Source organism: Cryptomeria japonica, unplaced genomic scaffold, assembly GCF_030272615.1.
Source record: "Cryptomeria japonica unplaced genomic scaffold, Sugi_1.0 HiC_scaffold_229, whole genome shotgun sequence".
NCBI classification, from domain to species: domain Eukaryota; kingdom Viridiplantae; phylum Streptophyta; class Pinopsida; order Cupressales; family Cupressaceae; genus Cryptomeria; species Cryptomeria japonica.
The window spans coordinates 37,501-50,923 of record NW_026729051.1 but is presented as its reverse complement, the minus strand read 5'-3'; the positions used below and the strand labels follow the sequence as shown (position 1 = coordinate 50,923).

At 58.9% G+C, this 13,423-nt stretch overlaps 1 non-coding gene across 1 annotated transcript; it reads right to left on the bottom strand.

Moving 5' to 3' along the window:
* Positions 1 to 400: 400 nt before the first annotated feature.
* Positions 401 to 519, bottom strand: LOC131869025 (5S ribosomal RNA). Its single transcript, XR_009367421.1, has one exon. It is a non-coding gene; the product is annotated as a 5S ribosomal RNA (ribosomal RNA).
* Positions 520 to 13,423: the final 12,904 nt, after the last annotated feature.

Here is a 13,423-nt window from a genome sequence, read left to right as displayed (position 1 = left end):
AAAGCTCTCTCCAGCTGCGTGCACCTGCCCCGGCCGCGCACCCGGCCCCGCCCAGCTTCGCTCACCTGTCCCGGGCGTCTGGTGCGGAACCTTAGAGTAAGAAACATCACCGTGCACCTTGGCCAACGTGCGCGACTCGACCGAGCACGCACTGGCCGAGGTGCACACCGATTTCACCTGGGTGCGCGCGCAGCACCTCGGGCGCACCGGGGTGCGCGCACAACGCCCGGGTTGCACCGTGGCCTGTGTGCTCGGGGCGCCTCGGGTGCGCGCTCGGTGTCGCCCCCGCGCGCGCGGTAGTGCGGGCAGCGCACCCCGGCCCGGCCCGGCCCCGACGAGAACGCAAACGGGCAAAAGGTTTATTCAAATAGCATTGCGACGCCCGGCGAAAAACTAAGAAAGGGTGCAACACCGGGACTTCCCGGGAGGTCACCCATCCCAGTACTACTCCGGCCCAAGCGCGCTTAACTGCGGAGTTCTGATGGGATCCGGTGCACTAACGCTGGTATGATCGCACCCGTTATGAGCTTGTCGCAGTGTGTACTTAGCAAACCGCGACCCACGTGCGAATCCACCCCGGCCACCCACCCCCGTCGAGGTGCACACCCTCCCTCGCGAAGTGCGCCCCGTTCGCCAAGTGTGAGCCCTGCCCGGGTGCGCGCACCTTGCTAGGGCGTCGGGTGTGCACCCGGCCCGGCCTACGTGCGTGCACCTGGACGGGGCGTCGTGTGCGTGCAGTGTCCCGTCTGCAACGCGGTGCCCACACACCACCTCGGGCGCAACGACCTGCGCTCACATGTGGGCCGAGTGCACCTTGGTGCATGTTCGGGGCGCCTCGGGTGCACGCTCGATCTTGCCCCGGTGCACCAAGGCGCTCGGTTTGCCCCGGGTGCGCACTTGGTGCAAGGTGGGCACCCAAAATAGGGATCAAGCACCAAAACACAAGTTTCGGGATGCAAAATGGGACCCAAGGACCACAAATGCGTTCCAAGACCCATGATGGGTCCACGAGAACAAAAATGTGTTCCGAGACTTAATAAACAAATATTGGGTTTTAGGAGAAGAAACATGCTCTGATGCCCAAAACGAGAATCGACCCCGAAAAGGCCACAGGCCAAAAGTGGGATGCGAGACAAAAAAAAATGGGACCCGAGGACCAAAATTGGGTTCCCAGGTCGAAGACAGGGCAACCGGACAAGAAACGACCTCTAAGGCTCGAAATGAGTCCCGACGACTAAAACTTGACAAGAAGCACCCATCAGGCACCCAACTCGACACCCATGGGATGCCGACCCACCCGGGCTTCCACCTAGCACACCTTGGCACCCACCCACCCTCGCACCCAACCTCGCACCCAACTTAGCACCTTTGAACCCACATTGGCACTCACCCTGACCCTGGCACCTTGGAACCCACATTGGCACTCACCTTGACCCTGGCACCCACCTTTGCACTCACCTTGGGACCCACCCTGGCTCCCACCTCGGCACCCACCCAGACACCCACCTTGGTTCCTTGGCACCCACCTTGGATCCTTGGCACCCACCCCGACACCCACCTTGGCACGCAACTTGGCTACTTGCCACCCACCTTGGCTCCTTGACGCCCACCCCGACAACCACCCCGTGACCTACCCTGGCTAGGGTTGGTGCACACCCACCCTGGTGCCCACCTTGGCACCCACCCCATGACCCACCTTGGCACGCACCTTAGTACCCACCCTGTTACCCACCCTAGGACCCACCCCGTGACCCACCTTGGCCAGGGTGGGTGCACCCACCCTGGTGCCCACCTTGGCACCCACCCATCCTAGCACCCAGCCTGTGACCGGGCTTGGAACCCAACCTTGCACCCGTCTTGGCCAGTGTGGGTGCGCACCCATCCTGGCACCCACGTTGTGACACACCCTTTAACCCACGCACCCTAGCAGCCACGTTGGCACCCACCTTGGAACACAACCTAGCAACTTGGCACCCACCCCGTGACCCACCTTGGCATCCACCATAGCAGTCGCCCACTTGGCACCCACCTTGGAACCCAAGTTGGCACCCACCTCGGCACCCACCTTGACACTTGTGGACCCACCTTGCCACTCACCCTAGCATCGACCCATCCTAGCACCCACCCTGGCACCTTTGCACCCTAGCACTCACCCATCCTAGCACCTAACCTGTGACCCACCTTGACACTCACCCTCGCACCCACCTTGGAACCCAACCTAGCACCCACCCACCCTGACACCAACCCTAGCACCTACCCACCCTTGCACCCACCCTGTGACCCATCTTGGCACCCACCCATCCTACCACTCAACCTATCACCCACCTTCTCACCCACCTTGGCATCCACCTTAGCACCCACCCACACTGGCACCTTGGCACCCACCTCGGGCAAGGTGGGTGCACACCCACCCTGACACCCAATTTAGAACCAACCGAGCATGTTACCCACCTTGGCACCCACATTGCAGCCCACCCTAGTACCCACCCTATGACCCACATTGGCATCCACACCCTAGCACCCAGGCACCTCGACACCTGCCTTGACACGCACCCTAGCACTAAACCTGTGACCCACCTTGGAACTCACCCTAGAACCCACCCACCCTGTGAACCACCTTGGCATCCACCTTAGCACCCACCCACCTTGGCACCCACTCTAGCACTCACCCATCCTAACACCCAACTTGTTACCCACCTTGGCACCCGCCCTCGCGTCCACCTTGAAACCCACCCTAGCACCCACCCACGCAGGAGCCCACCTTGGCACCCAACCTAACACCCACGCATCCTGGCACCCAACTTGTGACCCACCTTGGAACCCACCCTAGTACCCACCTTTGAACCCACTATATCACCAACCCACCTTGGCACCCACCCTATGACCCTCTTTGGAATCCACCCTAGCACGCACCCACCCTGGCACCCACCATGGAGCGCACCCTAGCACCCACCCACCTCGGCACGCACCTCAACACCCACCTTGGTGTGCGCACTGCGCCAACCTCTCAAAGACCCTATGTGGTGCGCTCCAAAGTGTACACCTTTGGTGCGCTCCAAGGTGCGCACCTTTGGTGCACACCGAGGTGCACACCAAAGTGTGCACCGAGGTGAGCACCAAAGTGCACTCCAAGGTGCACACCAAGGCGTGCACCTTTGGTGCGGTCAATGCAAACGAATTCGGAAGTTGGGGTCGATGTCCTAATCGCTGCTGCAGACTACACGTATGAGAATCGGACAAATAGCTTTATATAGGGGAGGTGTTGCGTTTGATGGGTCGACTCCCCTGGTTGTGTGCACTGCACCAACTTCAAAGACCCTGTCTTGTTTAAGAAGTCAAAAGTTGGGGTGGATGTCCTAATCATTGCTGCAGTCTACGCATGTATGAGAATCAGACAAATAGCTTATATAGGGGAGGTGTTGCATTCGGTGGGTTGACTCCCCTGGTTGTGCGCACTGCGCCAACCTCAAAGACCCCGCATAGCAGAAGAAGTCGGAAGTCGGATTTTGGTGAGCACCAAGGCGTGCACCTTTGGTGCGGTCAACGCAGACGAATTCAGAAGTTGGGGTGGATGTCCTAATCGTTGTTGCAGGCTACACATGTATGAGAATCAGACAAATAGCTTATATAGGGGAGGTGTTGGGTTTGATGGGTCAACTCCCTTGGTTGTGCGCATTACGCCAACCTCAAAGACCTTGTTTTCGTTAAGAAGTCAAAAGTTGGGGTCAATGTCCTAATGGCTCCTGTAGGCTACACATGTATGAGAATCGGACAAATAGCTTATATAGGGGAGGTGTTGGGTTTGATGGGTCGACTCCCCTGGTTGTGCGCATTACGTCAACCTCAAAGACCTTGTTTTCGTTAAGAAGTCAAAAGTTGGGGTCGATGTCCTAATTGCTCCTGTAGACTACACATGTATGAGAATCAGACAAATAGCTTATATAGGGGAGGTGTTGGGTTTGATGGGTTGACTCCCCTAGTTGTTCGCATTACACCAACCTCAAAGACCTTGTTTTCGTTTAGAAGCCGAAAGTTGGGGTCGATGTCCTAATTGCTCCTGCAGGCTACGCATGTATGAGAATCAGACAAATAGCTTATATAGGGGAGGTGTTGGGTTTGATGGGTCGACTCCCCTGGTTGTGCGCATTGCGCCAACCTCAAAGACCCTGCATTGCGGATGAAGTCGAAAGTCAGAGTTTGGTGTGCTACAAGGTGTGGTCGAAGGTGCTCACCTAGGTGTGCACCTTTGGAGCGCAGGAAAAGTGCCCTCCAAAAGTGCGCACCTTTGGAGTGCACAAAAGTGCCCTCCAAAAGTGCGCACCTTTGGAGCGCACAAAAGTGCCCTCCAAAAAGTGCCCTCCAAAAGTGCGCACCTTTGGAGCGCACAAAAGTGCCCTCCAAAAAGTGCCCTCCAAAAGTGCGCACCTTTGGAGTGCAGAAAAGTGCCCTCCAAAAAGTGCCCTCCAAAAGTGTGCACCTTTGGAGTGCACAAAAGTGCCCTCCAAAAGTGCGCACCTTTGGAGCGCAGAAAAGTGCCCTCCAAAAAGTGCCCTCCAAAAGTGCGCACCTTTGGAGCGCAGAAAAGTGCCCTCCAAAAAGTGCCCTCCAAAAGTGCGCACCTTTGGAGCGCAGAAAAGTGCCCTCCAAAAAGTGCCCTCCAAAAGTGCGCACCTTTGGAGCGCAGAAAAGTGCCCTCCAAAAAGTGCCCTCCAAAAGTGCGCACCTTTGGAGCGCACAAAAGTGCCCTCCAAAAAGTGCCCTCCAAAAGTGCGCACCTTTGGAGCGCACAAAAGTGCCCTCCAAAAGTGCGCACCTTTGGAGCGCACAAAAGTGCCCTCCAAAAGTGCGCACTTTTGGTGCGCACCAAGGCGCTGGTTCGGTCGTTGCAGGCGAGTTCGGAAGTTGGGGTCGATGTCCTGAGCGGAGGTGCAAACTACACAGGTGTCGGAATCGGACAAATAGCTTATATAGGGGAGGTGTATGCTTCGATGGGTCGACTCCCCAGGTTGAGCGCACCGCGCCAACCTCAAAGACCCTACGGTATGGATGAAGTCGGAAGTTGGGTCCGATGACCGATTCGATTAGTAGGTATGCTCATGAGGTCGGAATTTGGGTCCGATGACCTGCCATGTGCAGGAAGGCGAATGTTGGCACTGTGCGTTGCAAGGTGCACACCAAGGTGCTGGTGCGGTCTTTTTAGTCGAGTTCGGAAGTTGGGGTCGATGTCCTGATCGGAGGTGCAAGCTACACAGGTGTGGGAATCGGACAAATAGCTTATATAGGGGAGGTGTATGCTTCGTTGGGTCGACTCCCCGGGTTGAGCGCACCGCGCCAACCTCAAAGACCCTACGGTATGGATGAAGTCGGAAGTTGGGTCCGATGACCGATTCGATATGTAGGCATACTCGCGAGGTCGGAATTTGGGTCCGATGACCTGCCATGTGCAGGAAGGCGAATGTTGGCACTGTGCGTTGCAAGGTGCGCACCAAGGCGCTGGTTCGGTCGTTGCAGGCGAGTTCGGAAGTTGGGGTCGATGTCCTGATCGGAGGTGCAAACTACACAGGTGTGGGAATCGGACAAATAGCTTATATAGGGGAGGTGTATGCTTCGTTGGGTCGACTCCCCGGGTTGAGCGCACCGCGCCAACCTCAAAGACCCTACGGTATGGATGAAGTCGGAAGTTGTGTCCGATGACCGATTCGATATGTAGGCATACTCGCGAGGTCGGAATTTGGGTCCGATGACCTGCCATGTGCAGGAAGGCGAATGTTGGGACTGTGCGTCGCAAGGTGCGCACCAAGGCGCTGGTGCCGTCGTTGCAGTCGAGTTCGGAAGTTGGGGTCGATGTCCTGGTCAGAGGTGCAAACTACACAGGTGTGGGAATCGGACAAATAGCTTATATAGGGGAGGTGTATGCTTCGATGGGTCGACTCCCCGGGTTGAGCGCACCGCGCCAACCTCAAAGACCCTACAGTATGGATGAAGTCGGAAGTTGGGTCCGATGACCGATTCGATACGTAGGCATATTGGCGAGGTCTGAATTTGTGTCCGATGACCTGCCATGCGCAGGAAGGCGGAATTTGGGTCCGATGACCGAGTTGATGGCGTGCCATGCGCAGAAAGGCGGAATTTGGGTCCGATGACCGAGTTGATGTTGATGGCCCGCCATGCACAGGAAGGCGGAATTTGGGTCCGATGACCGATTTGAAGGCGTGCCATGCGCAGAAAGGCGGAGTTTGGGTCCGATGACCGAGTTGATATTGATGGCCCGCCATGCGCAGGAAGGCGGAATTTGGGTCCGATGACCTGACATACGCATGGAGTCCGACTCGGGGGCCGATGTTCGATTCGATGACTTGCATTGTGGGTAAAGTCGGAAGTTGTGGTCTTTGACCCGATTCGATGACCAGACTTCGGCTGCTTGAGAATCGGACAAATAACTTATATAGGGGAGGTAGTGTTCTCGAGCATCCTCCCCCCGTGCCCGTTTATGTCGATTGATGCTGGTGCTCGACTGGTTGGAGCGCTCGGATGCAAAAATCTTGCACCAGGATTTATCGATTGTGATGGACACGGCAAGTCTCCTGATTGCTATGCAGGAGCTCATCGTGAATCTCTATGCGGCCTTGGTATGGACTCGACCTGCGGAATGGTTCGGCAATGGTAGTCGCTCCAACACGTCCTTGCAATGGCCACAGAGGTGATTCGACTAGAGCTCCAGTCTAGCTTTTGGGTTGCTTGGCGGACTGGTATAGCCGCGATCGAGTTCCGGCCATGAACGTTTTAGATAGCTCTTGGGCTTTCTGGGACGGAAGTCGGAAGTTTGGGCTGTTGTCCGATTTGATGACCATTCTTCGGATGTGTGAGAATCGGACAAATAACTTATATAGGGGACTGTGTTGTCTCACGCAGCCCCCTCCGTGCCCCTCTATCTCGACCGATGTTGGTGCTTGAAAGGGTTGGGATCGCTCGGATTTATAAACGTGCACCACCATTTGTCGAGTGTGAGGGACGCGGCAGGTCTCCTAAATGCTATACGGGCGCTCTCTGAGAATCTCTATCCGGCCTCGACACAGACTAGTCTTGCTGAATGGTTTGGCACTGGTAGTCGATCCAACACGTCGTTGTTGTGGCCGCCTAGGCGATTCGATTCGAGCCCCCGTCTAGCTTTTGGGTTGCTTGGCGGATTTTGCCCTATCCGCAAGTGAGCTCGGTCCCTAAACGTTCGAGAAACCCGATTGCTATGCGCCGACTCTCTTTCTTGCGAGCCTCCATCTAGCTTTTGGGTCTCTACGGAACGGAAGTCGGAATCTGGGACCGTTGTTTGATTCGACGAGGCAGACTACGGTTGTGCGAGAATCGGACAAATAACTTATATAGGGGAGGTGTTGACTGGAGCATTCTCCCCCGTGCCCCTCTAACTCGACCAATGCTGGCGCTCGAACGGTGGTAGCGCTCGGATTTTCGTTGAGCGCCAGCATTGGTCGATTTAGAGGGGCATGCGAGATTCCCGAATGCTATGCGAGGGCTCTAACGGAAATGTCTATTGGTTTCGGTATGGATGCAATTGCGAGTGGTTCGGCAAAGGTAGTCGTTCCGATGCGTCCATGTCGTGGCCAAATCGATAATTCGATTTGAGCCCTCGTATAGCATTTGGGTCTCTCGATGTGATTCCGCATTCCAGTCCCTTTGGGCACTGCTTGAGCCGCATCCCAGGGGGTTCCCTTCCCAATAATCTGCCTCGCAACCCGATTGCTATGCGGTGAGGCTCCTCGGCCGCCTCGGAACTATCTGTGTATCAGACGCATCGCGGGATAAGGGGTTGGCAACGGTAGTCGCCCCAAGCGCGTCCGATGCTTGGACCATTCCGAGGCGGCCCTGAAGCCTCTTCCGTCTAGCCGTTGGGTCCTTCTCGCCGCATCCCTTGCCTCGCACCCCGATTGCTATGCGGTGAGGCTCCTCGGCCGCCTTGGAACTATCTGTGTATCAGACGCATCGCGGGATAAGGGGTTGTCACTGGTAGTCGCCCCAAGCGCGTCCGATGCTTGGACCATTCCGAGGCGGCCCTGAAGCCTCTTCCGTCTAGCCGTTGGGTCCTTCTCGCCGCATCCCTCGACTCGCACCCCGATTGCTATGCGGTGAGGCTCCTCGGCCGCCTTGGAACTATCTGTGTATCGGACGCGTCGCGGGATAAGGGGTTGTCACTGGTAGTCGCCCCAAGCGCGTCCGATGCTTGGACCATTCCGAGGCGGCCCTGAAGCCTCTTCCGTCTAGCCGTTGGGTCCTTCTCGCCGCATCCCTCGCCTCGCACCCCGATTGCTATGCGGTGAGGCTCCTCGGCCGCCTTGGAACTATCTGTGTATCGGACGCGTCGCGGGATAAGGGGTTGTCACTGGTAGTCGCCCCAAGCGCGTGCGATGCATGGACCATTCCCAGGCGGCCCTGAAGCCTCTTCCGTCTAGCCGTTGGGTCCTTCTCGCCGCATCCCTCGCCTCGCACCCCGATTGCTATGCGGTGAGGCTCCTCGGCCGCCTTGGAACTATCTGTGTATCGGACGCGTCGCGGGATAAGGGGTTGTCACTGGTAGTCGCCCCAAGCGCGTCCGATGCTTGGACCATTCCGAGGCGGCCCTGAAGCCTCTTCCGTCTAGCCGTTGGGTCCTTCTCGCCGCATCCCTCGCCTCGCACCCCGATTGCTATGCGGTGAGGCTCCTCGGCCGCCTTGGAACTATCTGTGTATCGGACGCGTCGCGGGATAAGGGGTTGTCACTGGTAGTCGCCCCAAGCGCGTCCGATGCTTGGACCATTCCGAGGCGGCCCTGAAGCCTCTTCCGTCTAGCCGTTGGGTCCTTCTCGCCGCATCCCTCGCCTCGCACCCCGATTGCTATGCGGTGAGGCTCCTCGGCCGCCTTGGAACTATCTGTGTATCGGACGCGTCGCGGGATAAGGGGTTGTCACTGGTAGTCGCCCCAAGCGCGTCCGATGCTTGGACCATTCCGAGGCGGCCCTGAAGCCTCTTCCGTCTAGCCGTTGGGTCCTTCTCGCCGCATCCCTCGCCTCGCACCCCGATTGCTATGCGGTGAGGCTCCTCGGCCGCCTTGGAACTATCTGTGTATCGGACGCATCGCGGGATAAGGGGTTGTCACTGGTAGTCGCCCCAAGCGCGTCCGATGCTTGGACCATTCCGAGGCGGCCCTGAAGCCTCTTCCGTCTAGCCGTTGGGTCCTTCTCGCCGCATCCCTCGCCTCGCACCCCGATTGCTATGCGGTGAGGCTCCTCGGCCGCCTTGGAACTATCTGTGTATCGGACGCGTCGCGGGATAAGGGGTTGTCACTGGTAGTCGCCCCAAGCGCGTCCGATGCTTGGACCATTCCGAGGCGGCCCTGAAGCCTCTTCCGTCTAGCCGTTGGGTCCTTCTCGCCGCATCCCTCGCCTCGCACCCCGATTGCTATGCGGTGAGGCTCCTCGGCCGCCTTGGAACTATCTGTGTATCGGACGCGTCGCGGGATAAGGGGTTGTCACTGGTAGTCGCCCCAAGCGCGTCCGATGCTTGGACCATTCCGAGGCGGACCTGAAGCCTCTTCCGTCTAGCCGTTGGGTCCTTCTCGCCGCATCCCTCGCCTCGCACCCCGATTGCTATGCGGTGAGGCTCCTCGGCCGCCTTGGAACTATCTGTGTATCGGACGCGTCGCGGGATAAGGGGTTGTCACTGGTAGTCGCCCCAAGCGCGTCCGATGCTTGGACCATTCCGAGGCGGCCCTGAAGCCTCTTCCGTCTAGCCGTTGGGTCCTTCTTGCCGCATCCCTCGCCTCGCACCCCGATTGCTATGCGGTGAGGCTCCTCGGCCGCCTTGGAACTATCTGTGTATCGGACGCGTCGCGGGATAAGGGGTTGTCACTGGTAGTCGCCCCAAGCGCGTCCGATGCTTGGACCATTCCGAGGCGGCCCTGAAGCCTCTTCCGTCTAGCCGTTGGGTCCTTCTCGCCGCATCCCTCGCCTCGCACCCCGATTGCTATGCGGTGAGGCTCCTCGGCCGCCTTGGAACTATCTGTGTATCGGACGCATCGCGGGATAAGGGGTTGTCACTGGTAGTCGCCCCAAGCGCGTCCGATGCTTGGACCATTCCGAGGCGGCCCTGAAGCCTCTTCCGTCTAGCCGTTGGGTCCTTCTCGCCGCATCCCTCGCCTCGCACCCCGATTGCTATGCGGTGAGGCTCCTCGGCCGCCTTGGAACTATCTGTGTATCGGACGCGTCGCGGGATAAGGGGTTGTCACTGGTAGTCGCCCCAAGCGCGTCCGATGCTTGGACCATTCCGAGGCGGACCTGAAGCCTCTTCCGTCTAGCCGTTGGGTCCTTCTCGCCGCATCCCTCGCCTCGCACCCCGATTGCTATGCGGTGAGGCTCCTCGGCCGCCTTGGAACTATCTGTGTATCGGACGCGTCGCGGGATAAGGGGTTGTCACTGGTAGTCGCCCCAAGCGCGTCCGATGCTTGGACCATTCCGAGGCGGCCCTGAAGCCTCTTCCGTCTAGCCGTTGGGTCCTTCTCGCCGCATCCCTCGCCTCGCACCCCGATTGCTATGCGGTGAGGCTCCTCGGCCGCCTTGGAACTATCTGTGTATCGGACGCGTCGCGGGATAAGGGGTTGTCACTGGTAGTCGCCCCAAGCGCGTCCGATGCTTGGACCATTCCGAGGCGGACCTGAAGCCTCTTCCCTCTAGCCGTTGGGGCTTTCTCGCCGCATCCCTCGCCTCGCACCCCGATTGCTATTCGGTGAGGCTCCTCGGCCGCCTTGGAACTATCTGTGTATCGGACGCATCGCGGGATAAGGGGTTGGCAGTGGTAGTCGCCCCAAGCGCGTCCGATGCTTGGACCATTCCGAGGCGGCCCTGCAGCCTCTTCCGTCTAGCCGTTGGGGCCATCTCGCTGCATCCCCCACCTCGCACCACGATTGCTATGCGGTGAGGCTCCTTGGCCGCCTCGGAACTATCTGTGTATCGGACGCATCGCGGGATAAGGGGTTGTCACTGGTAGTCGCCCCAAGCGCGTCCGATGCTTGGACTATTCCGAGGCGGCCCTGCAGCCTCTTCCGTCTAGCCGTTGGGGCCATCTCGCCGCATCCCCCAGCTCCTCGGCCGCCTCGGAACTATCTGTGTATCGGACGCATCGCGGGATAAGGGGTTGGCAGTGGTAGTCGCCCCAAGCGCGTTCGATGCTTGGACTATTCCGAGGCGGCCCCGTAGCCTCTTCCGTCTACCCTTTGGGGCCATCTCGCCGCATCCCTCGCCTCGCACCCCGATTGCTATGCGGTGAGGCTCCTCGGCCGCCTGGGAACTATCTTCGTATCGGATGCATCGCGGGATAAGGGGTTGTCACTGGTAGTCGCCCCAAGCGCGTCCGATGCTTGGACTATTCCGAGGCGGCCCTGTGGCCTCTTCCGTCTAGCCGTTGGGGCCATCTCGCCGCATCCCTCACCTCGCACCCCCATTGCTATGCGGTGAGGCTCCTCGGCCGCCTTGGAACTGTCTTCGTATCGGAAGCATCGCGGGATAAGGGGTTGTCACTGGTAGTCGCCCCAAGCGCGTCCGATGCTTGGACTATTCCGAGGCGGCCCTGCAGCCTCTTCCGTCTAGCCGTTGGGGCCATCTCGCCGCATCCCCCACCTCGCACCCGGATTGCTATGCGGTGAGGCTCCTCGGCCGCCTTGGAACTATCTTCGTATCGGACGCATCGCGGGATAAGGGGTTGTCACTGGTAGTCGCCCCAAGCGCGTCCGATGCTTGGACTATTCCGACGCGGCCCTGTGGCCTCTTCCGTCTAGCCGTTGGGGCCATCTCGCCGCATCCCCCACCTCGCACCCCGATTGCTATGCGGTGAGGCTCCTCGGCCGCCTTGGAACCATCTTCGTATCGGACGCATCGCGGGATGAGGGGTTGTCACTGGTAGTCGCCCCAAGCGCGTTCGATGCTTGGACCATTCCGAGGCGGCCCTGAAGCCTCTTCCGTCTAGCCGTTGGGGCCTTCCCGCCCCATCCCTCGCCTCGCACCCCCGATTGCTATGCGGTGAGGCTCCTCGGCCGCCTTGGAACCATCTGTGTATCGGACGCATCGCGGGATAAGGGGTTGGCACTGGTAGTCGCCCCAAGCGCGTCCGATGCTTGGAGCATTCCGAGGTGGCCCTGAAGCCTCTTCCGTCTAGCCGTTGGGGCCTTCCCGCCCCATCCCTCGCCTCGCACCCCGATTGATATGCGGTGAGGCTCCTCGGCCGCCTTGGAACTATCTGTGTATCGGACGCATCGCGGGATAAGGGGTTGGCACTGGTAGTCGTCCCAATCGCGTCCGATGCTTGGACCATTCCGAGGCGGCCCTGCAGCCTCTTCCGTTTAGCCGTCGGGGCCTTCCCGCCGCATCCCTCGCCTCGCATCCCGATTCCTATGCGGTGAGTCTTCTCGGCCGCCGCGGAACTATACCTGTTATTGCTACTGCATCCTTCGGCTGGTAACCTCCTCTGCCGCCTTGGAACGTTCTCTTTGTCGGACGCGTCGCGGGATAAGGGGTTGGCACTGGTAGTCGCCCCAAGCGCGCCCGATGCATAGACCGCTCCGAGTTGACCTTGCTTTCAGCCTCTCACATGCATAGACCTCTCTGAGTCGACCCTGCAGCCTCTCACGTTTAGCCTTTGGAATCTCGCCTCACAACATGATTGCTATCCTTGATGCATCCCTTGCCTCGAGCCCTGATTGCTTTCTTGGCTGCATCCCTCCTCTCCTCACAGCCCGGTTGTCATCACTGCTTCATCCGTCGCTTCATGCATTCTGGCTGCTGGGCCCTTCCCACCGCACACCTCGATTGCTATCTCTTCTGCATCACACACCCCGATTGCTATCTCTGCTACATCCCTCGGCTCTCACTTCTGCATCCTTCGCCTCCCACCTCGATTGCTATCAATGCTGCATCCGTAACCTCACACCCCGATTGCTATGCGGGGAGGCTCCTTGGCCGCCTTGGAAATTTCTGTGTGTCGGACGCACCGCGGGATAAGGGGTTGGCACTGGTAGTCGCCCCAAGTGCGCCCGATTCTTAGACCGCTTCGAGGTGACCTCGTAGCCTCTTTCGTCCAGGCTTCCTGCCTTCAACGCCCTTTTTACACCTCGATTGCTATGCGCGGGCTCGTTGGCGTCTATCACCTCTCTGCGAAGAGTGGCACGATGATTGTTGGGGTAAATCGTAGCAGTCCGATCTCTGGCCTTGGGCCATTGTGAGGGCTGATCGATTTCCTGTGCGCATCTCGTGTTCGCCCAGTAACAGACTCGACGACTTGTAATCGGTCTTGTTCCCGATTGTTCCTGGAGGTAGTCTTCGGAACTCTTGGATTTGACCTGTCACTCGAACTGTCCTCTTCCGAGGATGCTTGTGTGTGTGTGCTT